This window comes from Pinus tabuliformis, chromosome 7 (assembly GCF_031772625.1).
Source record: "Pinus tabuliformis cultivar Carrire ecotype Pingquan chromosome 7, CPIR1, whole genome shotgun sequence".
NCBI lineage: Eukaryota > Viridiplantae > Streptophyta > Pinopsida > Pinales > Pinaceae > Pinus > Pinus tabuliformis.
Genome location: NC_142293.1, coordinates 794,977,009 through 794,991,213, shown reverse-complemented (window position 1 = coordinate 794,991,213; position 14,205 = coordinate 794,977,009). Strand labels below are relative to the sequence as shown.

The following is a 14,205-nucleotide window of genomic DNA, read 5'->3' as shown; positions in this document are numbered from 1 at the left end:
CCAATAGAGAAAATCAATGGACAAAACTACAAGTCCTTTAAAGAATTGACAAGAACAAATTGCAGAGACTATAAACATTGTAGGCACAAAGGAGAGATACTCATGTTTGAGAAATTGGTATCAAATAAACAACAATCAGAAAAGGTACATGTCAAAGTACAGGAAGAGCCCAACAAAGTTCTGGAGATGCTAAACAATTAACTCAACAAAGTTACGAAAATGCTAAACATCTAACGCACTGAGGATGAGAGATCAACATCTCTTAGTGAAGAAATAGATAGCATGTCATCCCCAAATGGGTAATGGATACAACAAAATAGGACATGGTAGAGGTTTTGCAAAAACCTATTTTAAATGTGGATACTATGAGAATTTGAGCATATGAGTGTTTCAATTTTCTTAGTTAAATTTTATAAGTTTAATTAGTAAATCATTTAAAATTATTTTCAAACTGCATTTCTAACTCAACTATAGCTAAAAACTTCTTCAAATTTATCAATTGATTTTAATATAAAAATATAATTGAAATTTTAAAATATAAATATAATGATTCAAATAACTGTATTTCTAACTCAAGTATAACTAAAAGCTTTAACAATTTTATCAATTTATTTTAATATAAAAATATAATTTAAATTTAAATACATAAAATTTTAATGAAGTTTTTTATTTCAAATAATTTTATACACACAATTCATTTATACAAATAAAAAAATGACATGTTGCAATATGACTTTTATTAAATATATATCTTACTAAACAATTCAAACCAACCATTATTTTTTAATAATCATTAAAAATACCAAAACACCGCAACTTAACTTAAATGAGTTATAAAAATGTTTAGTTAATGATTTAGTTTATATAATTAAAAAAAAATTATCTTATATAACTTCAATAATAATATGAATACTATTATCGATTTTCCATCCAGATACTTGGCATTTAATTGGTAATAAGCAAGAAGTTAACTCCATAAGGCACTGGTCTCACAATTCAATTCAATATAATCTTTAAGTCTTGCTAAAATTAACGAAGTAGCTATGCCACTCAATCGTGTCTCTCGGAGTTGTTGGTTGCAAACTTGTCTTTCAACTTCACATTTCCATAGGAACTACCCCCCATAGCCTGTTGTTGGGAGATAGCTAGAACGGAGTGGGCAAGGATCAGAGTGAACCCAATCCCCGAGTCGTTGTCGCAGTGCCTGTACAATCTGAGTGATAACAATTCCCAATGACACTAGTTGTAGGATGGATTCAAACACATCTTTTGAATAGATTGGAGAAAATTGTTGTTTTTAGCATGTCCCCTACTTTATAGGAGACATAATTCTAAGGATTTTATGGTGGTATTGATTACATATTCAAAATCTTTATGAACGCAAGATTCCAATAAGGCTTCTCTGGCTGGCATGCATGGTACTTATTATTTTTAGTAGATTTGGTCTAGAGACTTGCATGTCAAGGATAATGGTATATTTAAAATCCTTGTGAGATTCTAAGTCCAATGAGCTACTTATGGGTGCTATGTTTGCACTTTTTGTTTTTAGTAGTGGTTGCATGCCATCTTATATCATGGATTTCAATTCCTTACTAAAAGATGAATCCAAAGAGTATGGTTTCATAAGATTATGAACACTTCCATTTTTAGCATTAGTTGCATGTCAGGTTTGATTACATATTTGGAGTCCCCATTGCGTTCTAAATTCGATGAGAATGGTTTCATCAAAGTCTGCGGCATTTTTATTTTCAGTAGTATTGGCATGGCAGACAACAAATTTGGGTTCCCTATCAAATTTTGAGTCTAATGAGTATAATATTGTGGATATGCAACTAGATTTCTATTTTCAGTTGTGCTTATTTTTAGGCATTGTATATATGGTAGGGTCCCCTTATTTGTTCTGGACAATTTCTATTTTTTCCTCTTTTTGAGGGTGGCTACTATTTTTGGCATGTCTACTTATAACAGGGTGATGTGGCAGTTTTGATGTTACACATGGCTGCTCATGAATTGGACAATTGGCGAAATTATAGATGAGTCATCAGTGATATAACAAATTTCATGGGTGTGACATGGCAATAAAGGCAATTTATTTTCCTCCACCATATTTTTCTCTCTCCTGCATTTTGGTTTCCTCCTTTCCCTCCTATCGCAATCCTATTTTCCCTTCCCTCACCTCAGTCTTTCCCCTTCCTATTCTCCCTCCTTGTTTCCCTCCACCCTTTCCTCATAAAAAAAAAGCATGTATATCACTCAATAGCTCGAATTTTTAAAATTAGTCCTAAGTCGAATTTACTAAAATTTGATTGAGGAAAATACCTTAACTGAAATTGCTTGGAGATAATAATAGCCAAATTGACCTTCGCTAAAATTACTTGGAAGATATTTTTATCATAGTGGAACTTAAATGAAATACTCCAAAAAGCTTTTTACCCAAGTCGAAATAGCTAAAATTGTGTTCAAGGATATTTTTATCTCACTACTCTACTTCAGTTAAACTCAAACAAGGGTCACAACCAGATTTTCATCTATAATTTGAGCTCAGTTGACTCAACCATGTGCACTAATAGCCAATTATGGATAATTCAACGTCCTCTTCTCATTGGTATGAATTGAGGAAATGGGAGGGAAAAAACATTATAAATATAGGGGAAACCAAGCATACAATTTGAATTGTCTTGAGCAAGTAGCAACAGTACTTTCCTGTCTCGATATTCTTTCTTTCTTCCCTCTTCTAGATATTACTTGTGTCTAAATATCATTGTCTTCAATTCTCTAATAGTCGTCTTGGTGCAGCCAGCCTCTTGATCCTTGGGGAATAAAGCTCAGTTTGATCCACTCCATTTCTCCGGGTTTCTTTGATGTCTCAATGGTATCTTTTGCAATTTGATACAAGTTTTTAAGCTATTTCTTTTTGTAAAATCTGCCGTAATTACGCTTTCTATCTATGTTTTCCATACAAAACGTTGATTTGCTAGAAATTATTCCATACTCTAAGAATTTTACAAACATGTTTGGCCACTAACTATTATTTTGTTGTTTTTCTCATGTTATGTTGCAGATTTATAGGTCAAAACAACAAGTACTAAGACTAGACACACCCTCTTGGCATTCACCAGCCCAAATGAAGAGGGAGATTTGTTAGTGACACTTAAGGCATATTTTTCTATATGTTACACTAATTTTTACTAGTGATTTTAAAGATCTTCTTATTTGTAAGCCGTGTAGAAATTTGTGCTAACAAAACCAAGCTCTGAATACAATGTCAAAAAATATCTATCCAGACCCGAGGTGAATAACTACCTTATGATCTCAGGAAATAAAACTTTTATTGAATTTTTAAATTAAACAGAAAATGATCTCAGGAAATAAAACTTTTACTGAATTTTTAATTTAAACAGAAAATGATCTCAGGAAATAAAACTTACAGAATTTTTAAATTAAATAGAAAAATTCAGACTATAAATTAATCGCATAATGGCTGGAAAATTGTTAGATTTTCCATTACATCAAAAACTGCAGGCATTACTAAACTTCCTACCAATTATCATTACATTTTTAGTGGTGTCAGGGTGGATCCCAGAGTGGCGGTTAGTCCACGTGAATGATTCCCAATGAGACCAGTGTGAAAATCCAACACCTCTTTCAAACTCAAATCGGGGAATCAAACCTGGGCCAAGGCTCTGATATCATGTTGAGGTATTCCGTTGCACCAAAAACTGCAGGCATTAGTAAACTTCCTACCAATTATCATTACCTTTTTTAGTGGTCCTAGAGTGGATCCTAGAATGGCGATTAGTCCAGGATTACCAAAAATATATCAACAAAAACAAAAATACACAAAAAAAAAATTGTACTGCCTTTCAAATCAATTTTTCATTATTTTTTTCAAAACCTACAAGGGTTTTAAAGAGAGAGTCCATACAGGTTGGTAGAATTTTAAAATATCTGTGGAAAAACCTGTTATCAGTTTTTTGGAAAACCAACGTTTCGGACTAGCTTAGTGAGTCCATCATCAGGGCAATGTGATCTGCATTTAGAGAAGAGAGAGCGTGAAAGCATGGAGCAAAATGCAGATCACATTGCCCTGATGATGGACTCACTAAGCTAGTCTGAAATGTTGGTTTTCCAAAAAAATGATAACAGGTTTTTCCACAGATATTTTAAAAATCCTAAAGGGTTCCTCAACTGAGAAAACTCTTCCCACCAGAAAAAGGAAATCAACAGCAAATCCCTAGCAGCTGTACGGCCATGTATGATCACTAAAAAGAACTCGACCTACACTCTAAAAATCGATTGAGATCATATGGCCCTTTGCTAGGTTGAACTTCTCCTTCTACGACTAGATCATATGGCATCCTTATTCCTTGAAATTGTATGGCGTTCACAAATCTGGCTGAAGTCGATTTCGCTTTACTGCTTTGTTTCCCACTACTTGTCAGCTTGCACACTGAGTGAATTCTTTTTTCTCTTTGCAACTAAGTTACTGTGCCACTTTTTCTTCTATCTTGCTCTGTCTTTATAATTTTGAGTTGATGACTATTCTAAGTCTCCACAATTTTAATCTGTCATTAAGATCAATGATAGAGATTTAATCTCAATCTCAATAATCAAAAGTGGAGATTTATCTAAATCACTACTGCTATTAAATTACACTTTATTAGACTTTTCGTAACTTAAAATTAAAGTCTCTTCATCTCTTCCATCTAATAAAGTGAATTACAAATAGAAAGGACTCAAACAACTTCCCACACATTTGACACAAAACCTGTGCACAAGTTCCTGTCCGAGCTACAAACATCAACATCGGTTGTTTGGCAGCATTGCCATATTCTGTGCTGATCTAACTAGAGTTGTTCGCCTTACTGTTATTGTTGTTGTTGAGAGAGTTTTCCATTGTCACATCCCGACCCTCAACTCGATGGTGGAGTCTTTTAAATTCATATAGCTCGAGGAAAAATTGTCCCTCTGCAATTGGTCCCTTCTACGAGGAAAAGTATCTCTCTCTGTTGAAACATCTGTATTTGAAATTTACAACAAGACATGATAGTATTGCTTATGGTTTCCTGAATTTTAAACTAAGGATTCTAAACAAATATTTCTGCCAGTTTCTAGCGATATATTTCTATCTCTGCTACCGTATTTTAAGGTTTCAATTTATAAGATTGTATTTGTGGTAGGAAAATACTGCTGCTTTGAGGACTACTCTTCATCTGCATAAGAAAAACACAACTCGTTGGAATAGAAATCGGTTAAGAGATAATATTGGTATCCCATTCTTGAGGATAGGGATTGGGCACTTTAAAAATCAAAAATTTAAAAATCCCAGTAACAACAATACTGCAAGAAAATAAATTTAAATGGAATAATTCATTTGAAAAAAAAAGAACTTTCAATACACCACACGTGTGTTTCTTTATTTATCATTTAGTTCCCTTTCCCTAACTTACCTTTGATACAAGATAGGCTATGCTGTATGTGATTCTAATATTGATATGCGAGTTCTGTACAGGCCCAAAGCCATCGTCTTCATGCTGACTAGTTACAATTTTTGAAAATTACATATATCATATAATACAGATAACTAAAATAGTCTGATAGGAAAGAGTCACTCCCACATATCTTTTAATTCCTCTCTTTTTTTCAATAGAATGCTTCCTTTGACTATCTATATAAATAGTAAATTATGGGCATTTTACATCAAAAATTAAAAAAAGCCATTTGGAAGTTGCCACTAGGGTAGACCAAAACAGATCACAGGAAAGACCTCACTACCAAAATCATCCAAGCACTTTCAACAAAATTGCCATTTCGGTAAATACAGTATGACTAATAAAAATTCATGTCGCATTAAAAATCATAAATCCAGCCTTTCAGCACACAGAAAGAATCACAAACATAATGATCCGTAAAGCAGGGATTCCTCATTCCAGTAATTCTTTATTATTTTATTAAACATTTATTCAAAAGAATAAGATAAAGTTCTTATTAGAAAAACAGGGAATTGATGCCACAGATCGGCACCTATGAATACATAAGATGATATAACTTATATTGTGAAGCACTGTTCTGTGCCTAGTGTGTTCTACTTGTCTGGCTCCTTCAACATTTTCTATTTAAAGAATGGTTTCATCACCCAAGGGGGTTTTGATATTGTGGTATGACTCAACATAACAGATGCCTTCAACTAGACAAAATTAGAATATCTTAAAATACTTATGTACAACGGATAAAAGCTTTCTGTGTATTGTTGTACCTTATTGTGAAGTAAAACTGTGATCAGCAATCTAATAAAATAAAGTTAATATATTGAAACTGTCCTTGTAGCCCCTTTATAGACAAAACAAATGGCTAAAGTTATATTATTGTAGCCCAAGTCATTTAAACTTGTTGGAATGTTTAGCCTTCAAAGTAGCAAACCTAGTGGGTTTAGTGAGAGCAATGCTAGTTGAGCATATATGCTCTATGTATTGTTTGCGTTACTTGAACCCACGTGCTTTCAAGTCCTTTGGCATGATTTTGGTCCTTTTAACCATAGCATCAATATTTATCTTTTTTGTTTTCTATGGAAATTAAAGCATTATCAATAAATATCAAAATCCACATATATATAATGAAAATATGCGGACCATGTAACGAATATGAAAAGACAATGAATTGACTAGCTATTAATAAATATCAAAATCTATATAGATATAATGAAAATATGGGGAACATGTAATGAATATGAAAAGAAAATGCATTAACTAGTCATAAAAAAATATGTCAATGTTATTATGAGCTAAGATATATAGTATATAACTTCCCTCTCTTAATTTATCTTGAAGTCTAGGTGAATGTCGCAATGTTTGAGGAGAATGTGATTTTTGCTGAGTATCATGTCTACCATCATACATGTGCAAAGGTGTTTTAGGAGATGTATATTCATTACTCTGAACATTAGATTATACATAGATATAAATATGTGACTCAAATAGAAGTAAATGTAAAAATATGATAAAATTATAAGAGTATAAATAAATATAATCTTACCTTGCATTGTGACATTGGACGTGAAGATGGTTGTAGCATTTGAACCATTTGATTTCCATTCTTCTTAAGGCTTCGACAATCTTCAGGGGTTTTCATTGATTGTGATGGTTCCAAAGGGAACACTTGCACAATAAATAAGTAATAACACACACACACATATAATCAAAACAAATCAAGGATAACGATATAGAATACAGAACAGCCATTTCTCATCCTATCATTATGGTAAAACATAACAATTTATATATTAATGTTTTTTGTGGAATAGGTTATATGGATTAAAAACTTACTAGCCCAATAACCCCTTGAAAACCTTGAAATCTAGGCGAGCGTCGTAATAGTTGGTGGCTTGAATTTAGGGAATTTTGTTGATTAGGCTATGCATATCAATAACAATGAGAAATTAGCATACAATTATAATAAATATAAATATTATTTAATGTTGAAATGTCTAAAAAATTAATATATGCAAAAAAATGGACTCAATTGTGTTGTCATTGTCATGATTAGTTTCATCAAAGTTTAATATATGGTTGTGCCCATCTAATCCTTCTTCACCCACATCATTAGGAACCTCAGTCCTTACTTTCTCTTTTAAAGCAATATCTATGTGCTTCATTGTCTCCATACATCTACGAGGTAGACTCTGATCCCAACGTTGAATTTTTTCACAAATTTTTTGCTTTGAAGTATCATTAAGCTGATCAAATGTAACAACTGACTGTGAAAACAAGTTTCAATGAATTTAGTCCACAACAATAAATTAATATTAATAAAAAACATATGCAAATGAATAGTAATAAATACTTACAGCTGAAATAATTTCTTCATTGACAATATTAATAAAAAAGCATATACAAATAAATACTAATAAATACTTATAGCTGAAAGAATTTCTTCATTGACAAATCTTTTATATGCTTGTTGTCATGCACGACATAGCCTTGCATCGAAATCGTATTGTATTTTTGCGTTTTTCCTTTTAACTGCACTTGTTGATTTGACCACCCATGTAGCATTTTCATCTCTTACTCGACCTCTTTGACGTGGAGGAATTGGTGGGAGATTGTGCGTGGTAGACCGATGATGATTAAGGCCAGATAGTTTAGATCGACTCAAGTTTCCCGCACAGCCACCAAAAAGACAAGTGAACACTTGCTTGGTGCCTTTGATAGTTACCTCCCATTCATGTCTATTTTCCTCCATTTTCTTACTTCCTTGTAAATGAATATGTAAACAATAGTGTTGTTAAAAACATCATAAAAACACTTTAAAGTAGAAATCAATATTCATATCTATTTTTTTGTGGTTATCATAACTATTGACTTTTATAAAATATAGGCCAAAATATTTAAAACAACTCTTCAAGATTCTTGTTATATCAATTTGCATGATTTGTAAATGTTACAGTTTTAAGTTCTTGTTAGATCAATTTACATGCTTTGTAAATCTGACCGTCTTAAGTGAACACAGGTTGGGATAAATGGACTCATTGGATTGCCTCCATCAAATGGTGTCCTACCTCAGTCCCTGATATATTTAAAAATTTATATATAATATGTTACTGGACAAAAAATATATCTATTTGTAATAGAATAAACACTAAAATCCATTTTAAACACTTAAATTTTAAAAACTGGAATAGAATAAAATGTTCTTAAATCCCTGATATATTTAAAAAGTTATATATAATATGTTACTGGACAGAAAACATATCTATTTGTTGCAACTCAACTTTTTCTGTAGATGATAAAAACTCAACACAGATCCAATATATTGAATAGAAAAAGACATAAATTTCATGCAACTCAAATCCACTGCAGATTGATTTTTATTTTTTATTTTTATTATAAAATAAGCTTGTATTTTTATTATAAAATAGGCTTGTATATTTTGTATATTATTAAGTATATAAAATAAGCTTGTAAAATAAGCTTCTTATTATTTTTATTATTGATTTCTTTTGGTCACAAGCTTGTAAGGATGCAAGACGATGCTATGGCTGAGAATTGCTAGCAAAATGCTTGAGCAAATTTCTCCACGAGAAAAATAGGAGTATGTCTAGTGACTAATCTGGGTGTGCTTTGTATGAGAAACAAGAGTGTTGATATTGATATCAGTTGGATCGATCTTCTCAAGACGATTTTTGTGCCCTAAGATTTCTTCATGGTGGCCCAAGCAGTAACTGTAAAGAAATTGATGTTGTAGAAAATCACATTATGTTTATTTTCAAATAAATGATATAATTAAATACTTGTCTAAAGTAAAATTGATTTGTTCTAGTTCAAAACAATGTGTTGCTTCTAATATTTGAAGTTTTCTTCCTTTCATTGCAGTTTAACACAAAATATTTCTATAAGATTGGAATTGGAAACACAACACGAGAGTTTTCATTCTCAACTCCTCCAAGACCTGGTTCTGACACGGCATACACTTTTGGAATTATTGGTATGGGCACTAAATTTATCAGCCAGTGTTGTCATGAGTTATTTGTGTTGCCAGTTATATTGGTCTAGTTAACTTTTTCTACAAAGTATATTGTTCTCTTTAAATTGATACTTCCTTTATTTCTAAAATTAAAGTCCCTTATATATGGTGCAGTCATATTATATATAAGCCCTGAGTGATTACAGGAAATAGCTTATACTTTCCTAATCCTAACAGATTTAAACAACAGAGTTTGTCTGGTAACTAACCATCAAGGCGTTCATACTAGCGTTGGGAATGCCCAAAGATAAAGAACGTACATTATATAGCAAGTTTCAATATCTGTAAACTATTTGCATGAACCGCACATATCTTCGAGCTAAATATGATGTAAATACAGGTGCAGCTGTTTTTGAGTTTGCTGAGATTAATTTTCTGCAATGTTTGTTTACATGAGCTGAGCTCCTTGCTCTTGCTCTACACGGTGTCAGTCATATGGTGCAGTCATATTATATATAAGCCCTGAGTGATTATAGGAAATAGCTTATACTTTCCTAATCCTAACAGATTTAAACAGCATAGTTTGTCTGGTAACTAACCATCAAGGCATTCATACTAGCATTGGGAATGCTCAAAAAGTTTTTGAGAACCTGAATCCAATTTTAAATATAAAAACATATAACCAAATACATATATAAAATAATTAATTGACTGATTACTATACATTAGCATTAATCCCTATTTATCGCATTATTAGATTAAAAAATATATAAATTTCATAATCGAATTATCTAATTATTATAAATAGCTACATATAATAGAATTAACATAATTTCATTTATTTTTATTTATCTTTTAGTTAGAAGAAAATTCTCCATATTTAGTTAAATATTAAACTTATTAGTCACTATTTAACTAACTCAGTTATATAATTAATACTCTTTTATAATAATTCCTATAGTTTATATTAGAGTATATTAATTTTTAGTTTTAGTTTAGGTTAAAAGAAATAAATAGACCTAACAACTAACTAATTTATTATTTAATTTATTAACCATTTAATTTTCCTGTCCTTATCTTTTGGTCAAGTCTGTTGCCCAGTCCATTGTAACCAATTCTTTGGTCAATAGTAACTATTTCTTCTAGCTATTGTTTGATCTACTCTCCCTATTTAAGATGTAGCCACGATCTGGTTATTCATCTTAACCTGATGATGAACCACACTTGCTGGTTCTAAAAAACTCTCGTCAATAAACTTTTTTAAATATAAAAAAATTACACTATATGACAAGTTTCAAATTCTATAAAATGCATCCTAACCACTAATACAGGACCCTTCAAAGATAAAGAACGTACATTATATAGCAAGTTTCAATATCTGTAAACTATTTGCATGAACCGCACATATCTTCGAGCTAAATATGATGTAAATACAGGCGTAGCTGTTTTTGAGTTTGCTAAGATTAATTTCCTGCAATGTTTGTTTACATGAGCTAAGCTCCTTGCTCTTGCTCTACACGGTGTCAGTCATATGGTGCAGTCATATTATATATAAGCCCTGAGTGATTATAGGAAATAGCTTATACTTTCCTAATCCTAACAGATTTAAACAACAGAGTTTGTCTGGTAACTAACCATCAAGGCATTCATACTAGCGTTGGGAATGCTCAAAAAGTTTTTGAGAACCTGAATCCAATTTTAAATATAAAAACATATAACCAAATACACACACACACACACACACACACACACACACACATATATATATATATATTGCACAAGAGTTAAATAATGTCAACACATAAATATATATTTTTTCTGTTAACAAAGTGAACAGATATAAGCTAAATATACGGTGGTTGGTGCACACATAAATACATCTTAGTGAAATAGAATATAAAACTTTTATTTTTGCTCCCCTTGCCCTGTAGCATGTATGGGACAAAAAGTTTCAGTGAAGAAACTTTAATTTTCGTCTTCCTAACCCTGTAAGATGTATGTGGCAAAAGTTACAAGAAGACTCGTACAAACAATTTAATGGATATTTGGTGTTTCCTCAATTATGTTGTTCACAATCTGCTAGATGAAAGGCTCAGTTGGAAAATTGATTGGGGTAAATTGAAGCAAAGAGGAGTTGATTGCGGCCTTTTCAGACCTGGTTATGAAAATTGCCTAATTGGGTTACCCTGCCATGGAAAGAATCTCATCCGGCTTACTCTGTATAGCTGAGCCAATGGAAGATCTTGCCATAAAGTTGACAGGTAGAGAGAGGCTCCAATGGCTATTGTATCTTTTTTTTAATCTATACGATGTGCAATGATCATGATCATGGGAGAGACGAATTGCCATTTTCTTGGGAATTTGAGACAACCTTATCTCTTTACCAAAGGTGGACAAATTGAATTTCCACACAGTTTATAAACATGTTTATCGATTGTATGTTTTTTCAGACTCAACAGTTCTTCTTGGGAATTTGAGACAACCTTATCTCTTTACCAAGGTGGACAAATTGAATTTCCACACAATTTATAAACATGTTTATTGATTGTACGTTTTATCAGAATCAACAGTTCTTCATGTTTATGTTTGAGTATGGGATCTGAGACATGATTCATGTTCTGGAAAGGGAATCAAATGATTAGGCTTGAAATATTGGGTTGATTAAACATACCGGAAAGCGAATGTAATGACTAGGCATCAAATAATTGGACTGATTAAAAATACGGGAATGCTACATTAATTTTCATGGTTATGTTATGGTGGAGGAATTATATCGTTTAGTCTGAGGGAGAGGCAAGAGCCAAGTAGGCAGTTTGAAAGCAGCATGATTGCATGCATATGGGACAATATGAAATGAAGGAGCCACAACAAATTTGAGATGCTTGTGGATTTGCAGGCCCGGTCCAAGCCTTAGCCTTGGAGTTATCCTTACATCAATACGAGTTTTCCATATCCATTTCGGAGTATGGAGGCTCAATAGTGAGCGAGGAAGAAGGATAACCCAAAACTCCATCCTGGAAGTCAGCCTGCGCCAGCTATATCGTCTCCAGGTATGAGTGGAGAGTTAAATCCTCATACTTTTCAGTCTGGTGGGCGTGATATGCCTAAGTTTCAGTTTGTCTAAGTAGAAAAGGTAGGGGCAGAGTGTGGATATTTGATTGCCAAGCTGAAGAGGATCCAGGACAAGTCTTGACTGAAAGTTGGCTAAGAGGATTACCTTTCATGCTGCAGGGCACTACCATAAGGGAATTTGTTGTTGTGGGTCATTGCCAGAATTGCAGTTAGCCTGTTGCGTACATCTGTTCGAGCCTTTTCTTTATTTTGTTTCCTTTGAATTTCGGCATTATGGAAGGAGCCTGTGCTGGAGGGTTATCTTGTCTACCTTCAATCAATAAAATGGCCAGAACCCACATGGCCAGTGGAATAAGAAGTTTGCCATATTTACATGCAATTCCTGGAGTTAGAAATTCCTCAAAAACTGTATTTTGTTGCGCAAGACAGAAGTCGAAAGAACCTCTGTTGCATCATCTGGCTGGTTTGGGTTTTAGCGGGGGGTTTCGTGTTGGGGGTTTAAGGAAGGCAGCTATGGAAACTTCACAGTTCTTGACAACTATGAGAATTCTGAGGCAGAGGAATTTGAAGTGCTCAGAGCGTTTGAAATACCTGTTTCAAAGCGCTGCATGCACTGCGGGGATCACCCTCTATAACCTCTGTTCGCCGGAGCTCCTTGCGAATTTGTTCAATGGTTGAATTGCCGGGATTTTGGATTTGAGCAGATAATGAGGGTGGTTGGTAACGCGTTTATGAGCTTCCACGTTCAAGCTTGAAGTACAACTGAGTTGGTAAATGTGATTAATACACCTAAGTGGAGGCAGGCAGCAAGACGGGCAGGAACACGACAGACGACAGAGTCGCCGGAGCTTGGTGACATGTAATCGCCGGAGGTTGGAGATGGATGCATGGTCGGGTCGCCCGCTGTAACATGTAACATGCATGCATCCATGGTCGGGCGGGAGATGTAACGTGCGATGACGTAAGGGGGGCTGTAAAGACATAGCATTTATATTTCTATGGAGGTGGAAATAGCGCTCGCCGATTTTACTAATATTACAATATCTGTACTATACAATTAAATATTTACATGCTACTAAAATATCTCTAAACACAATTAGCCACACCTTATTCTCAATTATCTTTTATAATTCAAAACATTATATAAATTAGTTTCAGCTATGTCACATCGTGTTAACTCCCTCTCCATAATGATTGTCTTTGTATAATATTCATGACAAATCCTTTCTGATGCGATTGAACTTTATGAGAGGATGGAATTTCGCGAATATAATATTAATTTTTTTTATTTTCATGAAATAAAAAGATATTATACTTTTGTCTTTTGTGATGTGATAGGATGCAATCTCATTAAATCCGACTAACCTCTTTATTTTCATTAATAAAGGAAGTTACCATGTTTGTCAGGTTTCAGGCCGTTTTAATGCCCTCTCGATGATGATTGCATTTGTATAATATTAATGACAATCCTTTCTGATGCGATTGAGCTTTATGATAGGATGGACCTTTTATTAACGTGATGCGATGTTCTTGGAATGTTTGCCGGGCAGTATGTAATTTCCTTTCACATTATTTGAAGAGTACTTTTCCCTTTTATTTCCGGAATGAAATTTTAGAATGTAGTTATATGGTGGTTATTATTATTAAATTGTATGAGTTTTTTATTTTTTATAT

The 14,205-nt window shown here is 33.1% G+C and overlaps 1 long non-coding RNA gene across 1 annotated transcript; it reads left to right on the top strand.

Annotated features, from left to right (window-relative positions):
• Positions 1-12,032: 12,032 nt before the first annotated feature.
• Positions 12,033-12,983, top strand: LOC149249966 (uncharacterized). The gene is made up of 2 exons (XR_016265919.1): positions 12,033-12,509; positions 12,691-12,983. It is a non-coding gene; the product is annotated as an uncharacterized LOC149249966 (long non-coding RNA).
• Positions 12,984-14,205: the final 1,222 nt, after the last annotated feature.